This window comes from Rhincodon typus, unplaced genomic scaffold (genome assembly GCF_021869965.1).
Source record: "Rhincodon typus isolate 14 unplaced genomic scaffold, sRhiTyp1.1 hic_rhity00000051, whole genome shotgun sequence".
NCBI lineage: Eukaryota > Metazoa > Chordata > Chondrichthyes > Orectolobiformes > Rhincodontidae > Rhincodon > Rhincodon typus.
Window position 1 is genome coordinate 711,100 of NW_025965689.1, and position 5,145 is coordinate 716,244.

General features: G+C 43.9%; 2 protein-coding genes across 5 annotated transcripts in view; both read left to right on the forward strand.

Annotated features, from left to right (window-relative positions):
- The window catches only part of LOC109929682 (histone H2B 7-like), an 823,479-nt gene that overhangs the window by 635,327 nt on the left and 183,007 nt on the right, over positions 1-5,145 (forward strand). The window lies entirely within an intron of this gene.
- LOC125488138 (histone H2B 7-like) overlaps positions 1-5,145 on the forward strand; it is an 844,706-nt gene that overhangs the window by 635,315 nt on the left and 204,246 nt on the right. The gene's annotated exons all lie outside the window — the stretch shown is intronic.

The following is a 5,145-nucleotide window of genomic DNA, read 5'->3' on the forward strand; positions in this document are numbered from 1 at the left end:
TTGATCTGTACCTGTCAGTTTCTGCTATGTGAGTGTATTTATCAAATTGTTCCTGTCAGTTTCTGCTTTGTCAATCTGAGAGTGCAGTTATTAATCTATACCTGTCAGTTTCTGCAAGGTGAATGTAAGAGTTCTGTTATGAACATATACCATCAGATTCTGCTCTGCGAGTATGTGAGAGCAGTTATCATGCTGTCACCATTAACTTCTGCTCTGTAAATCTGAATGTAGTTATTCATCTGGACTGGTCAGTTTCAGGTTTGAGTAATTATCATGCTCTCCCCATCTGTTTCTCTTATTTGAGAGAGTTTAGTTATCATTCTGTCCTTGTGGAGGCGAGGGAACTTGGGGAAATAAATATGGATGTCTTGAAAACAGTCCACATGACATAACAGGAGGTGTTAGAGGTGGTAAAAAAACATAAAGGTGGCTAAATCGCCAGGGCCTGATCAAATTTTTGTAGATTTTCAGGATATCAGGATTTTGTGGGAAGCTGTGTTGATAATTTGAACAAATGACATTGTTTTCTTGCTTTCTTATAATAGTTCATAGGTAGGATCATTCCATCCCTGTCACTTATTGCAGTATGAATGTGCGACTATGGTTATCAAATCTGTACTCTCAGTTTCTGTTGTGTGAATGTGAGAGTGCAGTTATAAATCTCAGTTTCTGCAATGATAATGAGAGTGTAATTATCAGTGTCTGTCAGTTTCTGTGAGATCCAAATGTGGGTTGAGTTATTAATCAGTACCTGTCAGTTTCTGTCATATGACTGTGTGAGTGTCATCAATCTGTCCCTGACAGTTACTGTAATGCAGGTGGGTGACTGTAGTTATCAAGCTGTAGCTCTCCGTTACTGCCATGTCAACGAGCGTAGCTGTGCATCTATATCTTCGGTTTCTGATGGTCAATTCGTGAGTGTAGTTGTCATTTCTATACCTGTTTGTATTTGCTTGTCAATCTGAGTTTAGTTATCGATCTGTACTTGTCGGATTCTGCTCTGTGAAAATGTCAGATTAGTTATAAAACTGTACCTGTCAATTTAAACAATGTGAAACTGCGAGTTTTATTATTAATCTGTTCCTGTCAGTTTTTGCTGTGTGGATATGATAGATTTGTTATCAGACTTTCTCTGTCAGTAACTACCATGTGAACGTCTGAGTCTATTTACCGGTCAGTCCCTGTCAGTTTCAGCTCTGTGTATCGGAGTGTGCAGTTATTAATCTGTAACTGGCAGTCTCTGCTACGTGACCAATTCAGGGCATTTATCAATCTTTCCCTATCAGCTAGTGAGTGTGCTGTGAATATGTGAATGTACTTAGCAATTTGGACCTGCCTGTTCTGGTATAGAAATATAAATAGCAATTTCTCCTTGTCAGTTTGTGATGTATGTGTTTATGAGTGTAGTTAGCAATCTGTACCTACATGTTTCTACAACAAGAATAAGAATACAGATACCACTCTTTCTCTGTATGTTTCTATTCTGTGAATATCTAAGTATAGTTATCAATCTGTACATGCCAGCTACTGCTTTGTGAATCTGTGAATTTAGTTATTAATCCATGCCTGTCAGTTTCTGCTTTGAGAATGTATGAGTGCAGTTGTCAACCCGTACCTGTCAGTTTTTGCTCCATGCATTTTTTTTGTGTAATGTAAAAGCAAAGGGTTTTGTAACTCCAACAGTGCAGAGTCTAACTGGGAGACATTATATCAAGGGCTGTTCTTCAGGACGTCAGCTTTTCCGAGTGCATAATAACATAATTTTGTGAATAATGCTGAGGAATGGATAGATGTGGCTTCCTTTGTTAGACTCTAAGGGAAAGGGCAATGAACAAATCAACTGTATTCAGCTGAAATGACCACAATGTTCCTTCTACAGGAAAGAGTATTGGCTAATTCACTTAATTATTCTATCATGGATATCACATAACCCTGCTCTGTGGTGTAATGGTGCAAGCCATCAGCAATACTCTTATGATGCTCTGTGGTGGGGATGAGGAAAGCAAAAAGACTTGTATTTTCTGTCTTACAGTGGAGAAGATTTAAACTTATTGAACATGGTTGAACTCTTCTTGCTAAAAAAAAAGATAAAATTTAACAATTACAAGATTTAGTTAAATGGATCATTTTTCATTGCTTTAAATGGTGATTATATCATTAAGGTGAAGAAATTGCATTCTATTTTCTTGCTTTTTTGCAATATTTTATTGGGAGGGGCAAGTGACACTGTAGAAAACTAATGTGAATTTGGAAACAAAGTTAAACAATGTTCTTTTTTCAAAAAAAAGTTTGCTAGACAGATGGAAAATATGGTTTCTATTCCTGAAGGTGAACAAGTTGAGAATTATGTTGTGATAAAGTTGGGGTTGGTAAATCATGTACTGCGATGACACACTTATTGCAATGGAATGCTGGCTGAATGGAATTAGAATTGTCAGGTGCTTGTTTTTGTCTACTATCAACTTGATAGGCTGAAAGGTCTTTTTTCTATCCTGTAGACTCCTCTGCTTATATCTGTTACCTGTATTGTGTATGGGTATACATTGTTGCTAGTCTTTGTATCTTATGTGTTGATACAATGAACATATTTGGGACTCAGTCTGAATCAGTCAGCACCTTTGTGTATGTGTCTGTATGCGCTCAGTAGTGATTTGCTACTTGTCAGTAACAGTACTTGTCACACGTGGTTGTTGAAACTATGTAACAACGTGATGTCTTTCTTTGAGGGGGTAAGAAGGTGTAGAGCTGGATGAACACAGCAGTCCAGGCAGCATCAGAGGAGCAGAAAAGCTGACCTTTTGGGACTGGACCCTATTTCAGAAATGGGGGAGGGGAAGGGGACTCTGAAATATAGAGAGAGGTGAGGAGACGATGATGGAAGGTGGATAAAGGACCAGATAGGTGGAGAGAAGATGGACAGGTCAAGGAGGTGGGGATGAGGCTAGTAGGCAGGAAGTGCGGGTGGGGGTTGGTCAGCAAGGTGGGAGAAGCGGATCGGTGGGAGAAAAGATGGACAGGTCAAGGAGGCGGGGACGAGCTGGGCTGGTTTTGGGATGAGGTTGGGGGTGGGGAGATTTAAGCTTGTGAAGTCCACATTGAGACCATTGGGCTGCAGGGTTCCCAAGCGAAATATGAGGTGCTGTTCCTGCAGCCTTCGGGTGGCATCGTTGTGGCGCTGGAGGCGGCCTGGGATGGACATACCGTCCAAGGAGTGGGAGGGGGAGTTGAAGTGGTTTGCGACTGGGAGGTGCAGTCATTTGTCACGATGCGAGCGTAGGTGTTCGACAAAGCGGTCTCCAAGCCTCTGCTTGGTTTCCCCGATGTAGAGGAGGCCACAACGGGAACAGTGGATACAATACACCACATTAGCAGATGTGCAGGTGAACATCTGTTTAATGTGGAATGTTTTCTTGGGGCCTGGGATGGGGATGAGGGGAGAGGTGTCAGGGCAGGTGTAGCACTTCCTGCGGTTGCAGGGAAAAGTGCCAGGGGTGGTGGAACTAGTGGGGAGTGTGGAGTGGACGAGGGAGTCACAGAGAGAATGGTCCCTCCGGAAGGCAGATAAGGGTGGGGAGGGAAAAATGTCCTTGGTAGTGGGGTCAGATTGTAGGTGGTGGAAGTAGCGGAGGATGATGCGTTGAATCTGGAGGTTGGTGGAGTGATACGTGAGGACAAGGGGGATTCTGTCTTTGTTGTTATTGTGGAAGGGGGGTGTGAGGGATGAGTTGCGAGAAACGCGAGAGATGTGGTCAAAGGCATTTTCGACCACTGTGGAGGGGAAATTGCAGTCATTGAAAAACGAGGACATCTGCGATGTCCGGGAGTGGAATGCCTCATCTCGGGAGCAGATGCGGCAGAGGTGAAGGATTTGGGAATAGCCGATGGCACTCTTGCAGGAAGGTGGGTGAGAGGAGGTGTATTCGAGGTTGCTGTGGGAGTTGGTAGGCTTGAAATAGATATCAGTTTCCAGCTGGTTGCCAGAGATGGAAACAGAGATGTCCAGGAAGGAGAGAGAGGTATCAGAGATGGTCCAGGTGAACTTAAGGTTGGGGTGGAAGGTGTTAGTAAAGTGGATGAACTGTTCGAGCTCCTCGTGGGAGCACAAGGCGGCGCCGATACAGTCATCGATATAACAGAGGGTGGGGCCAGTGTAGCTGCAGAAGAGCAGCTGTTCCATGTATCCTACAAAGAGGCAGGCATAACTTGGGCCCATGCGTGTACCCATGGCCACCCCCTTTGTCTGTAGGAAGTGGGAGGAGTTGAAGGAGAAGATGTTCAGGGTAAGGGCGAGTTTAGCTAAGCAGATAAGGATATCGGTGGAGGGGGACTGGTCGGGCCTGCGGGAGATGGAAGAAGCGGAGGGCTTTTAGGCCATCTGCATGGGGATTGCAAGTATACAGGGACTGGACGTCCATGGTGAAGATGAGGCATTGAGGACCAGGGAATCGGACGTTTTGAAGGAGGTGGAGGGCGTGGGTGGTGTCACAGACGTAGGTGGGGAGTTCCTGGACCAGGGGGGAGAAAATGGAGTTGAGATCATTGGAGATAAGTTCGGTGGGGCAGGATCACGCAGAGACAATGGGTCAACTAGGGCAGTTGGGTTTGTGGATTTTGGGAAGGAGGCAGAAATGGGTGGTGCGGGGTGGGAGGTTACCTGAGGTGATGAGGTTGTGGATGGTCTGAGAGATAATGTTTTGGTGGTCGGGGCGGGGTCATGATCAAGGGGGCAGTAGGAGGAGTCTTTCTTTGTCTGGTTTGTGACATTATAAAATACCCTTACTAAATGTAAACTTGATTCCTTTCCTGTTTGAGTACTTTCAACAAGGAGTCAGCCGTTAACATTTCAAACATGATGTGAATGTTAATGGGCTATGAATGATATTAATTGGAACTAGCATGATGTCAATTCACAATGGAAACAAAAAAAAATCTTGCTTTTCCTCAGTTGTGCTTGGTTGGTTGTATCTTTGGATACAACTCTGGAAATTGAGCTCAATATAAGTCTGATTCAATCCGCTCTGTCACTGTGGAAAGGATATTCTCCATTCTGATCGCAGTAACATACCTGCTGTTAGTTAGAAGCAGCTGCTCACACTTGGCTTTGCACCGACGAAATATTACATCATCTTGGTCCTTCGAGTATTT